The 24,149-nt window shown below is 40.4% G+C and overlaps 12 non-coding genes across 12 annotated transcripts; all 12 read right to left on the bottom strand.

Annotated features, from left to right (window-relative positions):
- Nucleotides 1–1,975: 1,975 nt before the first annotated feature.
- TRNAH-GUG (transfer RNA histidin (anticodon GUG)) lies at nucleotides 1,976–2,047 on the bottom strand. The gene has a single exon. It is a non-coding gene; the product is annotated as a tRNA-His (tRNA).
- A 1,281-nt stretch (nucleotides 2,048–3,328) lies between these two features.
- TRNAS-AGA (transfer RNA serine (anticodon AGA)) lies at nucleotides 3,329–3,410 on the bottom strand. The gene has a single exon. It is a non-coding gene; the product is annotated as a tRNA-Ser (tRNA).
- A 2,588-nt stretch (nucleotides 3,411–5,998) lies between these two features.
- On the bottom strand, nucleotides 5,999–6,070 carry TRNAH-GUG (transfer RNA histidin (anticodon GUG)). Its single transcript has one exon. It is a non-coding gene; the product is annotated as a tRNA-His (tRNA).
- A 1,281-nt stretch (nucleotides 6,071–7,351) lies between these two features.
- Nucleotides 7,352–7,433, bottom strand: TRNAS-AGA (transfer RNA serine (anticodon AGA)). The gene has a single exon. It is a non-coding gene; the product is annotated as a tRNA-Ser (tRNA).
- A 2,588-nt stretch (nucleotides 7,434–10,021) lies between these two features.
- TRNAH-GUG (transfer RNA histidin (anticodon GUG)) lies at nucleotides 10,022–10,093 on the bottom strand. Its single transcript has one exon. It is a non-coding gene; the product is annotated as a tRNA-His (tRNA).
- A 1,281-nt stretch (nucleotides 10,094–11,374) lies between these two features.
- TRNAS-AGA (transfer RNA serine (anticodon AGA)) lies at nucleotides 11,375–11,456 on the bottom strand. The gene has a single exon. It is a non-coding gene; the product is annotated as a tRNA-Ser (tRNA).
- Nucleotides 11,457–14,043: 2,587 nt separating this feature from the next.
- TRNAH-GUG (transfer RNA histidin (anticodon GUG)) lies at nucleotides 14,044–14,115 on the bottom strand. The gene has a single exon. It is a non-coding gene; the product is annotated as a tRNA-His (tRNA).
- Nucleotides 14,116–15,396: 1,281 nt separating this feature from the next.
- TRNAS-AGA (transfer RNA serine (anticodon AGA)) lies at nucleotides 15,397–15,478 on the bottom strand. Its single transcript has one exon. It is a non-coding gene; the product is annotated as a tRNA-Ser (tRNA).
- A 2,587-nt stretch (nucleotides 15,479–18,065) lies between these two features.
- TRNAH-GUG (transfer RNA histidin (anticodon GUG)) lies at nucleotides 18,066–18,137 on the bottom strand. The gene has a single exon. It is a non-coding gene; the product is annotated as a tRNA-His (tRNA).
- Nucleotides 18,138–19,418: 1,281 nt separating this feature from the next.
- Nucleotides 19,419–19,500, bottom strand: TRNAS-AGA (transfer RNA serine (anticodon AGA)). The gene has a single exon. It is a non-coding gene; the product is annotated as a tRNA-Ser (tRNA).
- A 2,587-nt stretch (nucleotides 19,501–22,087) lies between these two features.
- On the bottom strand, nucleotides 22,088–22,159 carry TRNAH-GUG (transfer RNA histidin (anticodon GUG)). The gene has a single exon. It is a non-coding gene; the product is annotated as a tRNA-His (tRNA).
- Nucleotides 22,160–23,440: 1,281 nt separating this feature from the next.
- On the bottom strand, nucleotides 23,441–23,522 carry TRNAS-AGA (transfer RNA serine (anticodon AGA)). The gene has a single exon. It is a non-coding gene; the product is annotated as a tRNA-Ser (tRNA).
- Between the last annotated feature and the right edge of the window lie 627 nt (nucleotides 23,523–24,149).

Genomic DNA, 24,149 nt, shown 5'->3' with positions numbered 1-24,149 from the left:
TCCCCAGTCCCCAGAGGTTTGGCAGAGGCTAAAGTTAGATATAACCTTACTCTCTAAAGTGGTAGCTTGCCGAGCAGTAAGGCAGTATCAGAGTACAGTGTAAAACATTTGTTGTACACACTCAGTCAGCAAATGGTCTCACACACTCAAGAACTGAACTCTAGGCCATTGGTTTGAATACAAAAGATATTGTTGTTTTATTTTAGAACCAACAATAGGTATCAAAATATACTTTCTCAGAATGAGATGCTTTAGTTAAATACTTTGCAATAGGCAATTGACTTTTGCAGGTCATAGTTACAGTTTATTGCAATAGGCAACACAATTTGAATCACAATAATACATTGAGCTCAATGGGAATTTTAAGTTATATGCAATTAATTACTTTCAGGATTACTTTTCTAAATCCAGGACTGGATCCTAGATTCAGTCCTGGGACAGTTCTTGGAAACAAGTGAGTAAATTCGTTTTAGTTACTGTTGTGATTTTTAAGCAATATTTTGCTATTTTAAAAGTTGACACTTAGAAACTTTTGCTGATCAAATTACCAATGTTATCCTATGGAAGGAAATTCACTTAGCAGGTAAGTGGGGTTATGGTTACGTTTTCTAGGTCAGTGTTGGATCCTAGATCCAGCACTACTGTACCACTTGTAAGCAGTTGAGAAACTGCGTTTAAGTTATACAGGCGATTTTTAAGGAATATTTACATGTTTGCAAAATCGACACTTAGAAGAAATTTCACAGAAAAACAGTCAATGGTTTCCTATGGAAGAAAATTCAAGTTACGGGTAAAGTACGTTCTCGTTACTTTTGTAATCCAGTGCTGGGCTCCTAGGCTCAGTACTGGGACATCTATCTAAAACAGGTAAACAATTACGTTTTCACAGTTGGTACGATTTTTAAAGAATATTTGTAAGTTTCAAAAATCGACACTTAGAAAATTTTCAGCAAAAAGCAGGCAATTATATCCCATGGAAGGAAATTCGAGTTACTGGTAAGTACGGTTAAAATTACTTTTCAGGGTCAGTACCGAGCTCCAGGATGCAGCACTGAGGTCTCTCCTGATAACAGGTGAGTAAATCAGAATTCGTTGTTCGGCTGATTTTAGATGAATATTTTAAAGTTCCAAAACTCCACACCACTTAGAAGAATTTCCAAGTGAAACCACTCAATGTTAGCCTATGGAAGAAAAGTGAGTTATCGGCTTTTAGGTAAGTACTCGACTGGCAGAGTTATGGTTCTGGGCATAGACTCAGGGGTCTCCCAGGGGAGTCCCAGCCTACTTGCCAAGCCTTAAACTCCCCTTTTATTACATATAATTTACACCTAAGGTAGGCCCTAGGTAGTCCTAGGTGCATGATGCTATGTAAGTAAAAAATAAGATATGTACTTTGGTGGTTCGCGTGTCCTGTAAGTACCAAACAGTCTATTTCATTTTTCACTACTGTGAGGTCTACCCCTCTCATAGGTTAGCTCTGTGTATTCCCCTATACTTTTTATTTGGTAATTCCATATCGGAGAGGAGTAGCTTTATTTATTTATTGAAAATCCTACTTACTGGTGAGGTTGGATTTAACTTTACTATTTTAGAAATGCCACTTTTAGAGAGTGAACATGTCTCTGCACTTACTGCTCTATTTGCCTGAAACCTGGCCCCAATACACGTCTGGATTGGGATGGGTGACAGCAAAATTTGTGCCTTCCCTCTAGAGAGCCACAACACAGGTCACTCAACTGCACCTGGGGGGTGAGCTCCGCTCCCCCTCCACCCCCAATAGGTTCAAGAACGATAATTTATGTAAGTAAATACATTATAGCTACAGCTTATAATCATGCGAGTTTAAATCATTTGTTGTTAGATGGTTTAAATATTTGAAAGGATCTGTTTTTAATAGACATTTTACAAAAACCACTGGTACATTTGCTAATTCTGTAAAATTAACACCCAACTGCCGTGACATTGCCAACCACAATGCCGTGACTCGGATTCGAACCGAGGTTGCTGCGGCCACAACGCAGAGTACTAACCACTATACGATCACGGCGAGCTACTTGGGCTCAACGACATACAATGACATGGAGAATTTATAATTCGGAACACTCAGGGCTGTTCCTGTGATAGGCTGGATGTATTCATTGCTTCCTCATTCCTCATTCAGAGGCTGCGTCTCCTCAGTGGTTGATAGGCTGAAACCGTTTCCTGGCCGCCTGCTTGTGAAATGCCAGGAGTCAAAGATCACACATTACACTTGCGGACCTGTGATGGGACACCAATGCAGAGCAACCCACCTGGCACAGGCCTTCTATTCTGTCTATTAGACCTGCATCTTCCCTGCACCTTTCAAGCCATTTGTATGTGAAGCAAGAAAGAGTTAGAGAGTGATCCATCTACACTTTTATAGGGAGGATGTCGCCGTGAGCTCCTCCCAGCTAATCACACGAACAGCAGAAAAGCAGGATAAATACACAGTTGAGGGGTGGGCTGCATGGTTATGTTTTTGAGTAAATATTGAAACTGACCTCAGTGGCTCATTAGCAGAGCTGCGGCTAATGACTGGTGCCAAATGATGATGAAGCAAGCACAATGGCTCGTAGGGGACCCACAACACGCTTTTCTTAGCTCACTGAATTAAAGTATAAACTTCCGCTGTGTGTGAGTGGTAAAGGCTTGTTAATATGGTTCCTTTTCCAATTCAAGTCTGACAACAAGAGGCAGGAACCACGTGGCTTCGGAATCTCAGGAAAGTAGCCACCAACCACAGAGAAAGAGAGAACTGGCAGTATGAGAGGTGGAGAAAACAGAAGCGGGAGCAAGGAGCTCAAATGAGATGGATGGCGTTTAAATAGAGCGCGTAAAGGAACAGTTACACAGCTAAGAAATGGGAAAGACAGACTAGGGAAAAAAACACAGAAAGAGCCTGTACATGAAATTCTCTTCCTGGGACAGCAGGTTAAGAGAAATTACACATGGGGAGGTTAAGCATGTAACACGGGGGAGAATAAAAAAGAAAATGCAGTTTTATGAAGTGTGTTTGCCAATCCAGCCAGCACTTTTGTTCTATTTCTCTCTTTGCGTCTTTTATTGGTAAAGTAAATTTCAAGTGCATGCGCAGGTATGAATGAGAGAGCAACGGTATAATAATTTGAAGCGTTTACACCAGTGCTAAAGTAGGAATGAGGTGTAGCAAAGACATGAAAGAGGTAGCGATAACAAATATGTGGAGAGGCAATAGTGACACAAAAATAAGCCACCTATTTATAAAACTGAAATGGAAGAAATACTAAAGGTTAACTTCTGAAATTGTAGCCGATAATAAAAAGATTCTCGTTGTTGGCAGGATTCGAACCTGCGCGGGGATACCCCAATGGATTTCTAGTCCATCGCCTTAACCACTCGGCCACAACAACTTGCTGTAAGCTGCCTACAAATATTTTGTTTGAAAGTTTTGAAGTTTTCCCACATCAAAGTACTGATATTCTGCAATGCGCTTTTTAAAAACAATGTTTTTTTCATCATGCACGTTCTGTCCTAAAAATAAAAATTGCATGAGTATATCTCTGGATCTGTAAAAGGATACGCTTGCATTCAAACTCTCTTGTGGCACTCAAGTTTTTTGGACCCTGTTGCACTCTGTTTTTGTGCTGCTTTTAGTCTACGACCCATATTACAGAAGTCAACCATCTCTGATTATTTGGGACTCCTTTGTAAGTGCCTTATCTTTAATCCTTGAAAAGCTCTATAATAAAGGGGTCTGTCAAAGATTGCTTGAATGGAAGATAAAAGAAGGCCCACTTGTCTCACCAAATGCAGTAGAGAAACCTGATGTTTTACTCATGTTATCCTTAGTTCAGTTTTTGTTAGACCTGGCATCCTTAAGGTGGCCTACCAGCAACCTTTTTGCTTTTCACCTCACGTTTTGCTGTATCTTTATGTTGGCCTTAGGACTCTAATCACTTTATCACTACTGTGAGAAAGTGGCTCTGTATATACTGTTCCCAAATAGGTACAGTGTGCACAGAGTCCCCAGTCCCCAGAGGTTTGGCAGAGGCTAAAGTTAGATATAACCTTACTCTCTAAAGTGGTAGCTTGCCGAGCAGTAAGGCAGTATCAGAGTACAGTGTAAAACATTTGTTGTACACACTCAGTCAGCAAATGGTCTCACACACTCAAGAACTGAACTCTAGGCCATTGGTTTGAATACAAAAGATATTGTTGTTTTATTTTAGAACCAACAATAGGTATCAAAATATACTTTCTCAGAATGAGATGCTTTAGTTAAATACTTTGCAATAGGCAATTGACTTTTGCAGGTCATAGTTACAGTTTATTGCAATAGGCAACACAATTTGAATCACAATAATACATTGAGCTCAATGGGAATTTTAAGTTATATGCAATTAATTACTTTCAGGATTACTTTTCTAAATCCAGGACTGGATCCTAGATTCAGTCCTGGGACAGTTCTTGGAAACAAGTGAGTAAATTCGTTTTAGTTACTGTTGTGATTTTTAAGCAATATTTTGCTATTTTAAAAGTTGACACTTAGAAACTTTTGCTGATCAAATTACCAATGTTATCCTATGGAAGGAAATTCACTTAGCAGGTAAGTGGGGTTATGGTTACGTTTTCTAGGTCAGTGTTGGATCCTAGATCCAGCACTACTGTACCACTTGTAAGCAGTTGAGAAACTGCGTTTAAGTTATACAGGCGATTTTTAAGGAATATTTACATGTTTGCAAAATCGACACTTAGAAGAAATTTCACAGAAAAACAGTCAATGGTTTCCTATGGAAGAAAATTCAAGTTACGGGTAAAGTACGTTCTCGTTACTTTTGTAATCCAGTGCTGGGCTCCTAGGCTCAGTACTGGGACATCTATCTAAAACAGGTAAACAATTACGTTTTCACAGTTGGTACGATTTTTAAAGAATATTTGTAAGTTTCAAAAATCGACACTTAGAAAATTTTCAGCAAAAAGCAGGCAATTATATCCCATGGAAGGAAATTCGAGTTACTGGTAAGTACGGTTAAAATTACTTTTCAGGGTCAGTACCGAGCTCCAGGATGCAGCACTGAGGTCTCTCCTGATAACAGGTGAGTAAATCAGAATTCGTTGTTCGGCTGATTTTAGATGAATATTTTAAAGTTCCAAAACTCCACACCACTTAGAAGAATTTCCAAGTGAAACCACTCAATGTTAGCCTATGGAAGAAAAGTGAGTTATCGGCTTTTAGGTAAGTACTCGACTGGCAGAGTTATGGTTCTGGGCATAGACTCAGGGGTCTCCCAGGGGAGTCCCAGCCTACTTGCCAAGCCTTAAACTCCCCTTTTATTACATATAATTTACACCTAAGGTAGGCCCTAGGTAGTCCTAGGTGCATGATGCTATGTAAGTAAAAAATAAGATATGTACTTTGGTGGTTCGCGTGTCCTGTAAGTACCAAACAGTCTATTTCATTTTTCACTACTGTGAGGTCTACCCCTCTCATAGGTTAGCTCTGTGTATTCCCCTATACTTTTTATTTGGTAATTCCATATCGGAGAGGAGTAGCTTTATTTATTTATTGAAAATCCTACTTACTGGTGAGGTTGGATTTAACTTTACTATTTTAGAAATGCCACTTTTAGAGAGTGAACATGTCTCTGCACTTACTGCTCTATTTGCCTGAAACCTGGCCCCAATACACGTCTGGATTGGGATGGGTGACAGCAAAATTTGTGCCTTCCCTCTAGAGAGCCACAACACAGGTCACTCAACTGCACCTGGGGGGTGAGCTCCGCTCCCCCTCCACCCCCAATAGGTTCAAGAACGATAATTTATGTAAGTAAATACATTATAGCTACAGCTTATAATCATGCGAGTTTAAATCATTTGTTGTTAGATGGTTTAAATATTTGAAAGGATCTGTTTTTAATAGACATTTTACAAAAACCACTGGTACATTTGCTAATTCTGTAAAATTAACACCCAACTGCCGTGACATTGCCAACCACAATGCCGTGACTCGGATTCGAACCGAGGTTGCTGCGGCCACAACGCAGAGTACTAACCACTATACGATCACGGCGAGCTACTTGGGCTCAACAACATACAATGACATGGAGAATTTATAATTCGGAACACTCAGGGCTGTTCCTGTGATAGGCTGGATGTATTCATTGCTTCCTCATTCCTCATTCAGAGGCTGCGTCTCCTCAGTGGTTGATAGGCTGAAACCGTTTCCTGGCCGCCTGCTTGTGAAATGCCAGGAGTCAAAGATCACACATTACACTTGCGGACCTGTGATGGGACACCAATGCAGAGCAACCCACCTGGCACAGGCCTTCTATTCTGTCTATTAGACCTGCATCTTCCCTGCACCTTTCAAGCCATTTGTATGTGAAGCAAGAAAGAGTTAGAGAGTGATCCATCTACACTTTTATAGGGAGGATGTCGCCGTGAGCTCCTCCCAGCTAATCACACGAACAGCAGAAAAGCAGGATAAATACACAGTTGAGGGGTGGGCTGCATGGTTATGTTTTTGAGTAAATATTGAAACTGACCTCAGTGGCTCATTAGCAGAGCTGCGGCTAATGACTGGTGCCAAATGATGATGAAGCAAGCACAATGGCTCGTAGGGGACCCACAACACGCTTTTCTTAGCTCACTGAATTAAAGTATAAACTTCCGCTGTGTGTGAGTGGTAAAGGCTTGTTAATATGGTTCCTTTTCCAATTCAAGTCTGACAACAAGAGGCAGGAACCACGTGGCTTCGGAATCTCAGGAAAGTAGCCACCAACCACAGAGAAAGAGAGAACTGGCAGTATGAGAGGTGGAGAAAACAGAAGCGGGAGCAAGGAGCTCAAATGAGATGGATGGCGTTTAAATAGAGCGCGTAAAGGAACAGTTACACAGCTAAGAAATGGGAAAGACAGACTAGGGAAAAAAACACAGAAAGAGCCTGTACATGAAATTCTCTTCCTGGGACAGCAGGTTAAGAGAAATTACACATGGGGAGGTTAAGCATGTAACACGGGGGAGAATAAAAAAGAAAATGCAGTTTTATGAAGTGTGTTTGCCAATCCAGCCAGCACTTTTGTTCTATTTCTCTCTTTGCGTCTTTTATTGGTAAAGTAAATTTCAAGTGCATGCGCAGGTATGAATGAGAGAGCAACGGTATAATAATTTGAAGCGTTTACACCAGTGCTAAAGTAGGAATGAGGTGTAGCAAAGACATGAAAGAGGTAGCGATAACAAATATGTGGAGAGGCAATAGTGACACAAAAATAAGCCACCTATTTATAAAACTGAAATGGAAGAAATACTAAAGGTTAACTTCTGAAATTGTAGCCGATAATAAAAAGATTCTCGTTGTTGGCAGGATTCGAACCTGCGCGGGGATACCCCAATGGATTTCTAGTCCATCGCCTTAACCACTCGGCCACAACAACTTGCTGTAAGCTGCCTACAAATATTTTGTTTGAAAGTTTTGAAGTTTTCCCACATCAAAGTACTGATATTCTGCAATGCGCTTTTTAAAAACAATGTTTTTTTCATCATGCACGTTCTGTCCTAAAAATAAAAATTGCATGAGTATATCTCTGGATCTGTAAAAGGATACGCTTGCATTCAAACTCTCTTGTGGCACTCAAGTTTTTTGGACCCTGTTGCACTCTGTTTTTGTGCTGCTTTTAGTCTACGACCCATATTACAGAAGTCAACCATCTCTGATTATTTGGGACTCCTTTGTAAGTGCCTTATCTTTAATCCTTGAAAAGCTCTATAATAAAGGGGTCTGTCAAAGATTGCTTGAATGGAAGATAAAAGAAGGCCCACTTGTCTCACCAAATGCAGTAGAGAAACCTGATGTTTTACTCATGTTATCCTTAGTTCAGTTTTTGTTAGACCTGGCATCCTTAAGGTGGCCTACCAGCAACCTTTTTGCTTTTCACCTCACGTTTTGCTGTATCTTTATGTTGGCCTTAGGACTCTAATCACTTTATCACTACTGTGAGAAAGTGGCTCTGTATATACTGTTCCCAAATAGGTACAGTGTGCACAGAGTCCCCAGTCCCCAGAGGTTTGGCAGAGGCTAAAGTTAGATATAACCTTACTCTCTAAAGTGGTAGCTTGCCGAGCAGTAAGGCAGTATCAGAGTACAGTGTAAAACATTTGTTGTACACACTCAGTCAGCAAATGGTCTCACACACTCAAGAACTGAACTCTAGGCCATTGGTTTGAATACAAAAGATATTGTTGTTTTATTTTAGAACCAACAATAGGTATCAAAATATACTTTCTCAGAATGAGATGCTTTAGTTAAATACTTTGCAATAGGCAATTGACTTTTGCAGGTCATAGTTACAGTTTATTGCAATAGGCAACACAATTTGAATCACAATAATACATTGAGCTCAATGGGAATTTTAAGTTATATGCAATTAATTACTTTCAGGATTACTTTTCTAAATCCAGGACTGGATCCTAGATTCAGTCCTGGGACAGTTCTTGGAAACAAGTGAGTAAATTCGTTTTAGTTACTGTTGTGATTTTTAAGCAATATTTTGCTATTTTAAAAGTTGACACTTAGAAACTTTTGCTGATCAAATTACCAATGTTATCCTATGGAAGGAAATTCACTTAGCAGGTAAGTGGGGTTATGGTTACGTTTTCTAGGTCAGTGTTGGATCCTAGATCCAGCACTACTGTACCACTTGTAAGCAGTTGAGAAACTGCGTTTAAGTTATACAGGCGATTTTTAAGGAATATTTACATGTTTGCAAAATCGACACTTAGAAGAAATTTCACAGAAAAACAGTCAATGGTTTCCTATGGAAGAAAATTCAAGTTACGGGTAAAGTACGTTCTCGTTACTTTTGTAATCCAGTGCTGGGCTCCTAGGCTCAGTACTGGGACATCTATCTAAAACAGGTAAACAATTACGTTTTCACAGTTGGTACGATTTTTAAAGAATATTTGTAAGTTTCAAAAATCGACACTTAGAAAATTTTCAGCAAAAAGCAGGCAATTATATCCCATGGAAGGAAATTCGAGTTACTGGTAAGTACGGTTAAAATTACTTTTCAGGGTCAGTACCGAGCTCCAGGATGCAGCACTGAGGTCTCTCCTGATAACAGGTGAGTAAATCAGAATTCGTTGTTCGGCTGATTTTAGATGAATATTTTAAAGTTCCAAAACTCCACACCACTTAGAAGAATTTCCAAGTGAAACCACTCAATGTTAGCCTATGGAAGAAAAGTGAGTTATCGGCTTTTAGGTAAGTACTCGACTGGCAGAGTTATGGTTCTGGGCATAGACTCAGGGGTCTCCCAGGGGAGTCCCAGCCTACTTGCCAAGCCTTAAACTCCCCTTTTATTACATATAATTTACACCTAAGGTAGGCCCTAGGTAGTCCTAGGTGCATGATGCTATGTAAGTAAAAAATAAGATATGTACTTTGGTGGTTCGCGTGTCCTGTAAGTACCAAACAGTCTATTTCATTTTTCACTACTGTGAGGTCTACCCCTCTCATAGGTTAGCTCTGTGTATTCCCCTATACTTTTTATTTGGTAATTCCATATCGGAGAGGAGTAGCTTTATTTATTTATTGAAAATCCTACTTACTGGTGAGGTTGGATTTAACTTTACTATTTTAGAAATGCCACTTTTAGAGAGTGAACATGTCTCTGCACTTACTGCTCTATTTGCCTGAAACCTGGCCCCAATACACGTCTGGATTGGGATGGGTGACAGCAAAATTTGTGCCTTCCCTCTAGAGAGCCACAACACAGGTCACTCAACTGCACCTGGGGGGTGAGCTCCGCTCCCCCTCCACCCCCAATAGGTTCAAGAACGATAATTTATGTAAGTAAATACATTATAGCTACAGCTTATAATCATGCGAGTTTAAATCATTTGTTGTTAGATGGTTTAAATATTTGAAAGGATCTGTTTTTAATAGACATTTTACAAAAACCACTGGTACATTTGCTAATTCTGTAAAATTAACACCCAACTGCCGTGACATTGCCAACCACAATGCCGTGACTCGGATTCGAACCGAGGTTGCTGCGGCCACAACGCAGAGTACTAACCACTATACGATCACGGCGAGCTACTTGGGCTCAACAACATACAATGACATGGAGAATTTATAATTCGGAACACTCAGGGCTGTTCCTGTGATAGGCTGGATGTATTCATTGCTTCCTCATTCCTCATTCAGAGGCTGCGTCTCCTCAGTGGTTGATAGGCTGAAACCGTTTCCTGGCCGCCTGCTTGTGAAATGCCAGGAGTCAAAGATCACACATTACACTTGCGGACCTGTGATGGGACACCAATGCAGAGCAACCCACCTGGCACAGGCCTTCTATTCTGTCTATTAGACCTGCATCTTCCCTGCACCTTTCAAGCCATTTGTATGTGAAGCAAGAAAGAGTTAGAGAGTGATCCATCTACACTTTTATAGGGAGGATGTCGCCGTGAGCTCCTCCCAGCTAATCACACGAACAGCAGAAAAGCAGGATAAATACACAGTTGAGGGGTGGGCTGCATGGTTATGTTTTTGAGTAAATATTGAAACTGACCTCAGTGGCTCATTAGCAGAGCTGCGGCTAATGACTGGTGCCAAATGATGATGAAGCAAGCACAATGGCTCGTAGGGGACCCACAACACGCTTTTCTTAGCTCACTGAATTAAAGTATAAACTTCCGCTGTGTGTGAGTGGTAAAGGCTTGTTAATATGGTTCCTTTTCCAATTCAAGTCTGACAACAAGAGGCAGGAACCACGTGGCTTCGGAATCTCAGGAAAGTAGCCACCAACCACAGAGAAAGAGAGAACTGGCAGTATGAGAGGTGGAGAAAACAGAAGCGGGAGCAAGGAGCTCAAATGAGATGGATGGCGTTTAAATAGAGCGCGTAAAGGAACAGTTACACAGCTAAGAAATGGGAAAGACAGACTAGGGAAAAAAACACAGAAAGAGCCTGTACATGAAATTCTCTTCCTGGGACAGCAGGTTAAGAGAAATTACACATGGGGAGGTTAAGCATGTAACACGGGGGAGAATAAAAAAGAAAATGCAGTTTTATGAAGTGTGTTTGCCAATCCAGCCAGCACTTTTGTTCTATTTCTCTCTTTGCGTCTTTTATTGGTAAAGTAAATTTCAAGTGCATGCGCAGGTATGAATGAGAGAGCAACGGTATAATAATTTGAAGCGTTTACACCAGTGCTAAAGTAGGAATGAGGTGTAGCAAAGACATGAAAGAGGTAGCGATAACAAATATGTGGAGAGGCAATAGTGACACAAAAATAAGCCACCTATTTATAAAACTGAAATGGAAGAAATACTAAAGGTTAACTTCTGAAATTGTAGCCGATAATAAAAAGATTCTCGTTGTTGGCAGGATTCGAACCTGCGCGGGGATACCCCAATGGATTTCTAGTCCATCGCCTTAACCACTCGGCCACAACAACTTGCTGTAAGCTGCCTACAAATATTTTGTTTGAAAGTTTTGAAGTTTTCCCACATCAAAGTACTGATATTCTGCAATGCGCTTTTTAAAAACAATGTTTTTTTCATCATGCACGTTCTGTCCTAAAAATAAAAATTGCATGAGTATATCTCTGGATCTGTAAAAGGATACGCTTGCATTCAAACTCTCTTGTGGCACTCAAGTTTTTTGGACCCTGTTGCACTCTGTTTTTGTGCTGCTTTTAGTCTACGACCCATATTACAGAAGTCAACCATCTCTGATTATTTGGGACTCCTTTGTAAGTGCCTTATCTTTAATCCTTGAAAAGCTCTATAATAAAGGGGTCTGTCAAAGATTGCTTGAATGGAAGATAAAAGAAGGCCCACTTGTCTCACCAAATGCAGTAGAGAAACCTGATGTTTTACTCATGTTATCCTTAGTTCAGTTTTTGTTAGACCTGGCATCCTTAAGGTGGCCTACCAGCAACCTTTTTGCTTTTCACCTCACGTTTTGCTGTATCTTTATGTTGGCCTTAGGACTCTAATCACTTTATCACTACTGTGAGAAAGTGGCTCTGTATATACTGTTCCCAAATAGGTACAGTGTGCACAGAGTCCCCAGTCCCCAGAGGTTTGGCAGAGGCTAAAGTTAGATATAACCTTACTCTCTAAAGTGGTAGCTTGCCGAGCAGTAAGGCAGTATCAGAGTACAGTGTAAAACATTTGTTGTACACACTCAGTCAGCAAATGGTCTCACACACTCAAGAACTGAACTCTAGGCCATTGGTTTGAATACAAAAGATATTGTTGTTTTATTTTAGAACCAACAATAGGTATCAAAATATACTTTCTCAGAATGAGATGCTTTAGTTAAATACTTTGCAATAGGCAATTGACTTTTGCAGGTCATAGTTACAGTTTATTGCAATAGGCAACACAATTTGAATCACAATAATACATTGAGCTCAATGGGAATTTTAAGTTATATGCAATTAATTACTTTCAGGATTACTTTTCTAAATCCAGGACTGGATCCTAGATTCAGTCCTGGGACAGTTCTTGGAAACAAGTGAGTAAATTCGTTTTAGTTACTGTTGTGATTTTTAAGCAATATTTTGCTATTTTAAAAGTTGACACTTAGAAACTTTTGCTGATCAAATTACCAATGTTATCCTATGGAAGGAAATTCACTTAGCAGGTAAGTGGGGTTATGGTTACGTTTTCTAGGTCAGTGTTGGATCCTAGATCCAGCACTACTGTACCACTTGTAAGCAGTTGAGAAACTGCGTTTAAGTTATACAGGCGATTTTTAAGGAATATTTACATGTTTGCAAAATCGACACTTAGAAGAAATTTCACAGAAAAACAGTCAATGGTTTCCTATGGAAGAAAATTCAAGTTACGGGTAAAGTACGTTCTCGTTACTTTTGTAATCCAGTGCTGGGCTCCTAGGCTCAGTACTGGGACATCTATCTAAAACAGGTAAACAATTACGTTTTCACAGTTGGTACGATTTTTAAAGAATATTTGTAAGTTTCAAAAATCGACACTTAGAAAATTTTCAGCAAAAAGCAGGCAATTATATCCCATGGAAGGAAATTCGAGTTACTGGTAAGTACGGTTAAAATTACTTTTCAGGGTCAGTACCGAGCTCCAAGATGCAGCACTGAGGTCTCTCCTGATAACAGGTGAGTAAATCAGAATTCGTTGTTCGGCTGATTTTAGATGAATATTTTAAAGTTCCAAAACTCCACACCACTTAGAAGAATTTCCAAGTGAAACCACTCAATGTTAGCCTATGGAAGAAAAGTGAGTTATCGGCTTTTAGGTAAGTACTCGACTGGCAGAGTTATGGTTCTGGGCATAGACTCAGGGGTCTCCCAGGGGAGTCCCAGCCTACTTGCCAAGCCTTAAACTCCCCTTTTATTACATATAATTTACACCTAAGGTAGGCCCTAGGTAGTCCTAGGTGCATGATGCTATGTAAGTAAAAAATAAGATATGTACTTTGGTGGTTCGCGTGTCCTGTAAGTACCAAACAGTCTATTTCATTTTTCACTACTGTGAGGTCTACCCCTCTCATAGGTTAGCTCTGTGTATTCCCCTATACTTTTTATTTGGTAATTCCATATCGGAGAGGAGTAGCTTTATTTATTTATTGAAAATCCTACTTACTGGTGAGGTTGGATTTAACTTTACTATTTTAGAAATGCCACTTTTAGAGAGTGAACATGTCTCTGCACTTACTGCTCTATTTGCCTGAAACCTGGCCCCAATACACGTCTGGATTGGGATGGGTGACAGCAAAATTTGTGCCTTCCCTCTAGAGAGCCACAACACAGGTCACTCAACTGCACCTGGGGGGTGAGCTCCGCTCCCCCTCCACCCCCAATAGGTTCAAGAACGATAATTTATGTAAGTAAATACATTATAGCTACAGCTTATATCATGCGAGTTTAAATCATTTGTTGTTAGATGGTTTAAATATTTGAAAGGATCTGTTTTTAATAGACATTTTACAAAAACCACTGGTACATTTGCTAATTCTGTAAAATTAACACCCAACTGCCGTGACATTGCCAACCACAATGCCGTGACTCGGATTCGAACCGAGGTTGCTGCGGCCACAACGCAGAGTACTAACCACTATACGATCACGGCGAGCTACTTGGGCTCAACGACATACAATGACATGGAGAATTTATAATTCGGAACACTCAGGGCTGTTCCTGTGATAGGCTGGATGTATTCATTGCTTCCTCATTCCTCATTCAGAGGCTGCGTCTCCTCAGTGGTTGATAGGCTGAAACCGTTTCCTGGCCGCCTGCTTGTGAAATGCCAGGAGTCAAAGATCACACATTACACTTGCGGACCTGTGATGGGACACCAATGCAGAGCAACCCACCTGGCACAGGCCTTCTATTCTGTCTATTAGACCTGCATCTTCCCTGCACCTTTCAAGCCATTTGTATGTGAAGCAAGAAAGAGTTAGAGAGTGATCCATCTACACTTTTATAGGGAGGATGTCGCCGTGAGCTCCTCCCAGCTAATCACACGAACAGCAGAAAAGCAGGATAAATACACAGTTGAGGGGTGGGCTGCATGGTTATGTTTTTGAGTAAATATTGAAACTGACCTCAGTGGCTCATTAGCAGAGCTGCGGCTAATGACTGGTGCCAAATGATGATGAAGCAAGCACAATGGCTCGTAGGGGACCCACAACACGCTTTTCTTAGCTCACTGAATTAAAGTATAAACTTCCGCTGTGTGTGAGTGGTAAAGGCTTGTTAATATGGTTCCTTTTCCAATTCAAGTCTGACAACAAGAGGCAGGAACCACGTGGCTTCGGAAGCTCAGGAAAGTAGCCACCAACCACAGAGAAAGAGAGAACTGGCAGTATGAGAGGTGGAGAAAACAGAAGCGGGAGCAAGGAGCTCAAATGAGATGGATGGCGTTTAAATAGAGCGCGTAAAGGAACAGTTACACAGCTAAGAAATGGGAAAGACAGACTAGGGAAAAAAACACAGAAAGAGCCTGTACATGAAATTCTCTTCCTGGGACAGCAGGTTAAGAGAAATTACACATGGGGAGGTTAAGCATGTAACACGGGGGAGAATAAAAAAGAAAATGCAGTTTTATGAAGTGTGTTTGCCAATCCAGCCAGCACTTTTGTTCTATTTCTCTCTTTGCGTCTTTTATTGGTAAAGTAAATTTCAAGTGCATGCGCAGGTATGAATGAGAGAGCAACGGTATAATAATTTGAAGCGTTTACACCAGTGCTAAAGTAGGAATGAGGTGTAGCAAAGACATGAAAGAGGTAGCGATAACAAATATGTGGAGAGGCAATAGTGACACAAAAATAAGCCACCTATTTATAAAACTGAAATGGAAGAAATACTAAAGGTTAACTTCTGAAATTGTAGCCGATAATAAAAAGATTCTCGTTGTTGGCAGGATTCGAACCTGCGCGGGGATACCCCAATGGATTTCTAGTCCATCGCCTTAACCACTCGGCCACAACAACTTGCTGTAAGCTGCCTACAAATATTTTGTTTGAAAGTTTTGAAGTTTTCCCACATCAAAGTACTGATATTCTGCAATGCGCTTTTTAAAAACAATGTTTTTTTCATCATGCACGTTCTGTCCTAAAAATAAAAATTGCATGAGTATATCTCTGGATCTGTAAAAGGATACGCTTGCATTCAAACTCTCTTGTGGCACTCAAGTTTTTTGGACCCTGTTGCACTCTGTTTTTGTGCTGCTTTTAGTCTACGACCTATATTACAGAAGTCAACCATCTCTGATTATTTGGGACTCCTTTGTAAGTGCCTTATCTTTAATCCTTGAAAAGCTCTATAATAAAGGGGTCTGTCAAAGATTGCTTGAATGGAAGATAAAAGAAGGCCCACTTGTCTCACCAAATGCAGTAGAGAAACCTGATGTTTTACTCATGTTATCCTTAGTTCAGTTTTTGTTAGACCTGGCATCCTTAAGGTGGCCTACCAGCAACCTTTTTGCTTTTCACCTCACGTTTTGCTGTATCTTTATGTTGGCCTTAGGACTCTAATCACTTTATCACTACTGTGAGAAAGTGGCTCTGTATATACTGTTCCCAAATAGGTACAGTGTGCACAGAGTCCCCAGTCCCCAGAGGTTTGGCAGAGGCTAAAGTTAGATATAACCTTACTCTCTAAAGTGGTAGCTTGCCGAGCAGTAAGGCAGTATCAGAGTACAGTGTAAAACATTTGTTGTACACACTCAGTCAGCAAATGGTCTCACACACTCAAGAACTGAACTCTAGGCCATTGGTTTGAATACAAAAGATATTGTTGTTTTATTTTAGAACCAACAATAGGTATCAAAATATACTTTCTCAGAATGAGATGCTTTAGTTAAATACTTTGCAATAGGCAATTGACTTTTGCAGGTCATAGTTACAGTTTATTGCAATAGGCAACACAATTTGAATCACAATAATACATTGAGCTCAATGGGAATTTTAAGTTATATGCAATTAATTACTTTCAGGATTACTTTTCTAAATCCAGGACTGGATCCTAGATTCAGTCCTGGGACAGTTCTTGGAAACAAGTGAGTAAATTCGTTTTAGTTACTGTTGTGATTTTTAAGCAATATTTTGCTATTTTAAAAGTTGACACTTAGAAACTTTTGCTGATCAAATTACCAATGTTATCCTATGGAAGGAAATTCACTTAGCAGGTAAGTGGGGTTATGGTTACGTTTTCTAGGTCAGTGTTGGATCCTAGATCCAGCACTACTGTACCACTTGTAAGCAGTTGAGAAACTGCGTTTAAGTTATACAGGCGATTTTTAAGGAATATTTACATGTTTGCAAAATCGACACTTAGAAGAAATTTCACAGAAAAACAGTCAATGGTTTCCTATGGAAGAAAATTCAAGTTACGGGTAAAGTACGTTCTCGTTACTTTTGTAATCCAGTGCTGGGCTCCTAGGCTCAGTACTGGGACATCTATCTAAAACAGGTAAACAATTACGTTTTCACAGTTGGTACGATTTTTAAAGAATATTTGTAAGTTTCAAAAATCGACACTTAGAAAATTTTCAGCAAAAAGCAGGCAATTATATCCCATGGAAGGAAATTCGAGTTACTGGTAAGTACGGTTAAAATTACTTTTCAGGGTCAGTACCGAGCTCCAAGATGCAGCACTGAGGTCTCTCCTGATAACAGGTGAGTAAATCAGAATTCGTTGTTCGGCTGATTTTAGATGAATATTTTAAAGTTCCAAAACTCCACACCACTTAGAAGAATTTCCAAGTGAAACCACTCAATGTTAGCCTATGGAAGAAAAGTGAGTTATCGGCTTTTAGGTAAGTACTCGACTGGCAGAGTTATGGTTCTGGGCATAGACTCAGGGGTCTCCCAGGGGAGTCCCAGCCTACTTGCCAAGCCTTAAACTCCCCTTTTATTACATATAATTTACACCTAAGGTAGGCCCTAGGTAGTCCTAGGTGCATGATGCTATGTAAGTAAAAAATAAGATATGTACTTTGGTGGTTCGCGTGTCCTGTAAGTACCAAACAGTCTATTTCATTTTTCACTACTGTGAGGTCTACCCCTCTCATAGGTTAGCTCTGTGTATTCCCCTATACTTTTTATTTGGTAATTCCATATCGGAGAGGAGTAGCTTTATTTATTTATTGAAAATCCTACTTACTGGTGAGGTTGGATTTAACTTTACTATTTTAGAAATGCCACTTTTAGAGAGTGAACATGTCTCTGCACTTACTGCTCTATTTGCCTGAAACCTGGCCCCAATACACGTCTGGATTGGGATGGGTGACAGCAAAATTTGTGCCTTCCCTCTAGAGAGCCACAACACAGGTCACTCAACTGCACCTGGGGGGTGAGCTCCGCTCCCCCTCCACCCCCAATAGGTTCAAGAACGATAATTTATGTAAGTAAATACATTATAGCTACAGCTTATATCATGCGAGTTTAAATCATTTGTTGTTAGATGGTTTAAATATTTGAAAGGATCTGTTTTTAATAGACATTTTACAAAAACCACTGGTACATTTGCTAATTCTGTAAAATTAACACCCAACTGCCGTGACATTGCCAACCACAATGCCGTGACTCGGATTCGAACCGAGGTTGCTGCGGCCACAACGCAGAGTACTAACCACTATACGATCACGGCGAGCTACTTGGGCTCAACGACATACAATGACATGGAGAATTTATAATTCGGAACACTCAGGGCTGTTCCTGTGATAGGCTGGATGTATTCATTGCTTCCTCATTCCTCATTCAGAGGCTGCGTCTCCTCAGTGGTTGATAGGCTGAAACCGTTTCCTGGCCGCCTGCTTGTGAAATGCCAGGAGTCAAAGATCACACATTACACTTGCGGACCTGTGATGGGACACCAATGCAGAGCAACCCACCTGGCACAGGCCTTCTATTCTGTCTATTAGACCTGCATCTTCCCTGCACCTTTCAAGCCATTTGTATGTGAAGCAAGAAAGAGTTAGAGAGTGATCCATCTACACTTTTATAGGGAGGATGTCGCCGTGAGCTCCTCCCAGCTAATCACACGAACAGCAGAAAAGCAGGATAAATACACAGTTGAGGGGTGGGCTGCATGGTTATGTTTTTGAGTAAATATTGAAACTGACCTCAGTGGCTCATTAGCAGAGCTGCGGCTAATGACTGGTGCCAAATGATGATGAAGCAAGCACAATGGCTCGTAGGGGACCCACAACACGCTTTTCTTAGCTCACTGAATTAAAGTATAAACTTCCGCTGTGTGTGAGTGGTAAAGGCTTGTTAATATGGTTCCTTTTCCAATTCAAGTCTGACAACAAGAGGCAGGAACCACGTGGCTTCGGAAGCTCAGGAAAGTAGCCACCAACCACAGAGAAAGAGAGAACTGGCAGTATGAGAGGTGGAGAAAACAGAAGCGGGAGCAAGGAGCTCAAATGAGATGGATGGCGTTTAAATAGAGCGCGTAAAGGAACAGTTACACAGCTAAGAAATGGGAAAGACAGACTAGGGAAAAAAACACAGAAAGAGCCTGTACATGAAATTCTCTTCCTGGGACAGCAGGTTAAGAGAAATTACACATGGGGAGGTTAAGCATGTAACACGGGGGAGAATAAAAAAGAAAATGCAGTTTTATGAAGTGTGTTTGCCAATCCAGCCAGCACTTTTGTTCTATTTCTCTCTTTGCGTCTTTTATTGGTAAAGTAAATTTCAAGTGCATGCGCAGGTATGAATGAGAGAGCAACGGTATAATAATTTGAAGCGTTTACACCAGTGCTAAAGTAGGAATGAGGTGTAGCAAAGACATGAAAGAGGTAGCGATAACAAATATGTGGAGAGGCAATAGTGACACAAAAATAAGCCACCTATTTATAAAACTGAAATGGAAGAAATACTAAAGGTTAACTTCTGAAATTGTAGCCGATAATAAAAAGATTCTCGTTGTTGGCAGGATTCGAACCTGCGCGGGGATACCCCAATGGATTTCTAGTCCATCGCCTTAACCACTCGGCCACAACAACTTGCTGTAAGCTGCCTACAAATATTTTGTTTGAAAGTTTTGAAGTTTTCCCACATCAAAGTACTGATATTCTGCAATGCGCTTTTTAAAAACAATGTTTTTTTCATCATGCACGTTCTGTCCTAAAAATAAAAATTGCATGAGTATATCTCTGGATCTGTAAAAGGATACGCTTGCATTCAAACTCTCTTGTGGCACTCAAGTTTTTTGGACCCTGTTGCACTCTGTTTTTGTGCTGCTTTTAGTCTACGACCTATATTACAGAAGTCAACCATCTCTGATTATTTGGGACTCCTTTGTAAGTGCCTTATCTTTAATCCTTGAAAAGCTCTATAATAAAGGGGTCTGTCAAAGATTGCTTGAATGGAAGATAAAAGAAGGCCCACTTGTCTCACCAAATGCAGTAGAGAAACCTGATGTTTTACTCATGTTATCCTTAGTTCAGTTTTTGTTAGACCTGGCATCCTTAAGGTGGCCTACCAGCAACCTTTTTGCTTTTCACCTCACGTTTTGCTGTATCTTTATGTTGGCCTTAGGACTCTAATCACTTTATCACTACTGTGAGAAAGTGGCTCTGTATATACTGTTCCCAAATAGGTACAGTGTGCACAGAGTCCCCAGTCCCCAGAGGTTTGGCAGAGGCTAAAGTTAGATATAACCTTACTCTCTAAAGTGGTAGCTTGCCGAGCAGTAAGGCAGTATCAGAGTACAGTGTAAAACATTTGTTGTACACACTCAGTCAGCAAATGGTCTCACACACTCAAGAACTGAACTCTAGGCCATTGGTTTGAATACAAAAGATATTGTTGTTTTATTTTAGAACCAACAATAGGTATCAAAATATACTTTCTCAGAATGAGATGCTTTAGTTAAATACTTTGCAATAGGCAATTGACTTTTGCAGGTCATAGTTACAGTTTATTGCAATAGGCAACACAATTTGAATCACAATAATACATTGAGCTCAATGGGAATTTTAAGTTATATGCAATTAATTACTTTCAGGATTACTTTTCTAAATCCAGGACTGGATCCTAGATTCAGTCCTGGGACAGTTCTTGGAAACAAGTGAGTAAATTCGTTTTAGTTACTGTTGTGATTTTTAAGCAATATTTTGCTATTTTAAAAGTTGACACTTAGAAACTTTTGCTGATCAAATTACCAATGTTATCCTATGGAAGGAAATTCACTTAGCAGGTAAGTGGGGTTATGGTTACGTTTTCTAGGTCAGTGTTGGATCCTAGATCCAGCACTACTGTACCACTTGTAAGCAGTTGAGAAACTGCGTTTAAGTTATACAGGCGATTTTTAAGGAATATTTACATGTTTGCAAAATCGACACTTAGAAGAAATTTCACAGAAAAACAGTCAATGGTTTCCTATGGAAGAAAATTCAAGTTACGGGTAAAGTACGTTCTCGTTACTTTTGTAATCCAGTGCTGGGCTCCTAGGCTCAGTACTGGGACATCTATCTAAAACAGGTAAACAATTACGTTTTCACAGTTGGTACGATTTTTAAAGAATATTTGTAAGTTTCAAAAATCGACACTTAGAAAATTTTCAGCAAAAAGCAGGCAATTATATCCCATGGAAGGAAATTCGAGTTACTGGTAAGTACGGTTAAAATTACTTTTCAGGGTCAGTACCGAGCTCCAAGATGCAGCACTGAGGTCTCTCCTGATAACAGGTGAGTAAATCAGAATTCGTTGTTCGGCTGATTTTAGATGAATATTTTAAAGTTCCAAAACTCCACACCACTTAGAAGAATTTCCAAGTGAAACCACTCAATGTTAGCCTATGGAAGAAAAGTGAGTTATCGGCTTTTAGGTAAGTACTCGACTGGCAGAGTTATGGTTCTGGGCATAGACTCAGGGGTCTCCCAGGGGAGTCCCAGCCTACTTGCCAAGCCTTAAACTCCCCTTTTATTACATATAATTTACACCTAAGGTAGGCCCTAGGTAGTCCTAGGTGCATGATGCTATGTAAGTAAAAAATAAGATATGTACTTTGGTGGTTCGCGTGTCCTGTAAGTACCAAACAGTCTATTTCATTTTTCACTACTGTGAGGTCTACCCCTCTCATAGGTTAGCTCTGTGTATTCCCCTATACTTTTTATTTGGTAATTCCATATCGGAGAGGAGTAGCTTTATTTATTTATTGAAAATCCTACTTACTGGTGAGGTTGGATTTAACTTTACTATTTTAGAAATGCCACTTTTAGAGAGTGAACATGTCTCTGCACTTACTGCTCTATTTGCCTGAAACCTGGCCCCAATACACGTCTGGATTGGGATGGGTGACAGCAAAATTTGTGCCTTCCCTCTAGAGAGCCACAACACAGGTCACTCAACTGCACCTGGGGGGTGAGCTCCGCTCCCCCTCCACCCCCAATAGGTTCAAGAACGATAATTTATGTAAGTAAATACATTATAGCTACAGCTTATATCATGCGAGTTTAAATCATTTGTTGTTAGATGGTTTAAATATTTGAAAGGATCTGTTTTTAATAGACATTTTACAAAAACCACTGGTACATTTGCTAATTCTGTAAAATTAACACCCAACTGCCGTGACATTGCCAACCACAATGCCGTGACTCGGATTCGAACCGAGGTTGCTGCGGCCACAACGCAGAGTACTAACCACTATACGATCACGGCGAGCTACTTGGGCTCAACGACATACAATGACATGGAGAATTTATAATTCGGAACACTCAGGGCTGTTCCTGTGATAGGCTGGATGTATTCATTGCTTCCTCATTCCTCATTCAGAGGCTGCGTCTCCTCAGTGGTTGATAGGCTGAAACCGTTTCCTGGCCGCCTGCTTGTGAAATGCCAGGAGTCAAAGATCACACATTACACTTGCGGACCTGTGATGGGACACCAATGCAGAGCAACCCACCTGGCACAGGCCTTCTATTCTGTCTATTAGACCTGCATCTTCCCTGCACCTTTCAAGCCATTTGTATGTGAAGCAAGAAAGAGTTAGAGAGTGATCCATCTACACTTTTATAGGGAGGATGTCGCCGTGAGCTCCTCCCAGCTAATCACACGAACAGCAGAAAAGCAGGATAAATACACAGTTGAGGGGTGGGCTGCATGGTTATGTTTTTGAGTAAATATTGAAACTGACCTCAGTGGCTCATTAGCAGAGCTGCGGCTAATGACTGGTGCCAAATGATGATGAAGCAAGCACAATGGCTCGTAGGGGACCCACAACACGCTTTTCTTAGCTCACTGAATTAAAGTATAAACTTCCGCTGTGTGTGAGTGGTAAAGGCTTGTTAATATGGTTCCTTTTCCAATTCAAGTCTGACAACAAGAGGCAGGAACCACGTGGCTTCGGAAGCTCAGGAAAGTAGCCACCAACCACAGAGAAAGAGAGAACTGGCAGTATGAGAGGTGGAGAAAACAGAAGCGGGAGCAAGGAGCTCAAATGAGATGGATGGCGTTTAAATAGAGCGCGTAAAGGAACAGTTACACAGCTAAGAAATGGGAAAGACAGACTAGGGAAAAAAACACAGAAAGAGCCTGTACATGAAATTCTCTTCCTGGGACAGCAGGTTAAGAGAAATTACACATGGGGAGGTTAAGCATGTAACACGGGGGAGAATAAAAAAGAAAATGCAGTTTTATGAAGTGTGTTTGCCAATCCAGCCAGCACTTTTGTTCTATTTCTCTCTTTGCGTCTTTTATTGGTAAAGTAAATTTCAAGTGCATGCGCAGGTATGAATGAGAGAGCAACGGTATAATAATTTGAAGCGTTTACACCAGTGCTAAAGTAGGAATGAGGTGTAGCAAAGACATGAAAGAGGTAGCGATAACAAATATGTGGAGAGGCAATAGTGACACAAAAATAAGCCACCTATTTATAAAACTGAAATGGAAGAAATACTAAAGGTTAACTTCTGAAATTGTAGCCGATAATAAAAAGATTCTCGTTGTTGGCAGGATTCGAACCTGCGCGGGGATACCCCAATGGATTTCTAGTCCATCGCCTTAACCACTCGGCCACAACAACTTGCTGTAAGCTGCCTACAAATATTTTGTTTGAAAGTTTTGAAGTTTTCCCACATCAAAGTACTGATATTCTGCAATGCGCTTTTTAAAAACAATGTTTTTTTCATCATGCACGTTCTGTCCTAAAAATAAAAATTGCATGAGTATATCTCTGGATCTGTAAAAGGATACGCTTGCATTCAAACTCTCTTGTGGCACTCAAGTTTTTTGGACCCTGTTGCACTCTGTTTTTGTGCTGCTTTTAGTCTACGACCTATATTACAGAAGTCAACCATCTCTGATTATTTGGGACTCCTTTGTAAGTGCCTTATCTTTAATCCTTGAAAAGCTCTATAATAAAGGGGTCTGTCAAAGATTGCTTGAATGGAAGATAAAAGAAGGCCCACTTGTCTCACCAAATGCAGTAGAGAAACCTGATGTTTTACTCATGTTATCCTTAGTTCAGTTTTTGTTAGACCTGGCATCCTTAAGGTGGCCTACCAGCAACCTTTTTGCTTTTCACCTCACGTTTTGCTGTATCTTTATGTTGGCCTTAGGACTCTAATCACTTTATCACTACTGTGAGAAAGTGGCTCTGTATATACTGTTCCCAAATAGGTACAGTGTGCACAGAGTCCCCAGTCCCCAG

The sequence above is a fragment of the Triturus cristatus genome, chromosome 12 (genome assembly GCF_964204655.1).
Source record: "Triturus cristatus chromosome 12, aTriCri1.1, whole genome shotgun sequence".
Classification (NCBI taxonomy): Eukaryota; Metazoa; Chordata; class Amphibia; order Caudata; family Salamandridae; genus Triturus; species Triturus cristatus.
This window is presented reverse-complemented; position numbering and strand designations above follow the sequence as displayed.